Below are 1,279 nucleotides of genomic sequence, written 5' to 3'. Positions count from 1 at the left end.
CAAATGGCAGACTGCTGTTATTTGGGGCTTTAGGGCTGAACCCAGCAAATGTCAGAAGCAAATGTTCCTTTCTTACCTCTTTTCCCCCCGTTTCTCTCTTGACACCCATGTGCAAGCTGCTGGGGATTTAAATATGTTTTTAAATATGTTTACACAAATCAGTAGTTTCCTGTGATAGGAAAATTAATACTAAAAATGAATTCATGCTTTAGGCATCTTAAATTGTTCTTCTGCTTGTTTATGTGCTCTTCGTATCTACCAGGATTTTTGATTGATTTGTTCTCTTAATCCTTAAATGATCAGAAAACACCGAATTTTCTTGAAATCTACTGTGAGGTGGATTCCAAATGTAAAGGCTCAAATGATGGATGCTAACCTGCCACTTAGGCACGGCCGGAGGTGAATTCACTGCCAGCATTTAGAGCAGCAGTCTTAAAGCAGCTGCTTCAATGCTGCCCTCTTCCTCTTGGATTATGAACCTGCACTAGAAGTTATTATTTGCTATGCTATGGCTATGAATGTGTACATCACTAAACGATGCTCTTCCCTACTCCAGCTGAGTATGTCCCTCCTTCTCCGCAGGGAAATTTTTAATTGCAGAGGGAGTGACACAGGGCTGGGGGCCTGTGGAGGAGCAGCTGAAGGAAGGAATTGTGTGGGATGAGTGCTTCCTGCTGCATACCAAAATTCAGAACCAGGTCTTATGGAAGGGTCTATTTACACAACTAGTTAAGTTGCTTTTCACCCACTCACATGCTCTCACAGATTCCAGTTGTCTGCTCTCAGGCTCGTGTTCCTGCACTACCTGCTGGAAAACTGTTGTGTCTCAGTGTTTCCGTGGCAGGTGGTAATGCCATCAGACAGCATTTCCCGTCCTCTCGGAGGCAGCAGCACTTCGGGGTTTTCCCCCGGCCATGCTCACTCTGCACGTGGGCGGCTGCGCCTCACCACAGCGGCCCACTCCCCGTTCCATGGGGACTTGCAGGCCATTTACTGAGTTGATTTTCCTTATTATCTGCCACATGCATGTCTTCATTTACAGTTCTTCCATGCCAATGACTCTTTGACTGGTCTCTATGTTGTCTTTGCCTCACTGCCCACCCCGGCAGCTGCTGTCCTCGCTGGGCAGGGCGCGGTTCGGCGAGGTGCGCCGGGACAGCGAGAGGCAAGGGCAAAATCAAAGCAGCCCCGAGCACCCCTGCCCAGGCTTGAAGCCCGAACGCGTAAAGTAGGTGGGGGGCTCGGGCCTTACCCACGCCGAGGGCTGCGGCCTCGGGGC

The sequence above is a fragment of the Geospiza fortis genome, unplaced genomic scaffold (assembly GCF_000277835.1).
Source record: "Geospiza fortis unplaced genomic scaffold, GeoFor_1.0 scaffold85, whole genome shotgun sequence".
In the NCBI taxonomy this organism is placed as follows: Eukaryota; Metazoa; Chordata; class Aves; order Passeriformes; family Thraupidae; genus Geospiza; species Geospiza fortis.
Note: the sequence above shows the minus strand (reverse complement) of the source record.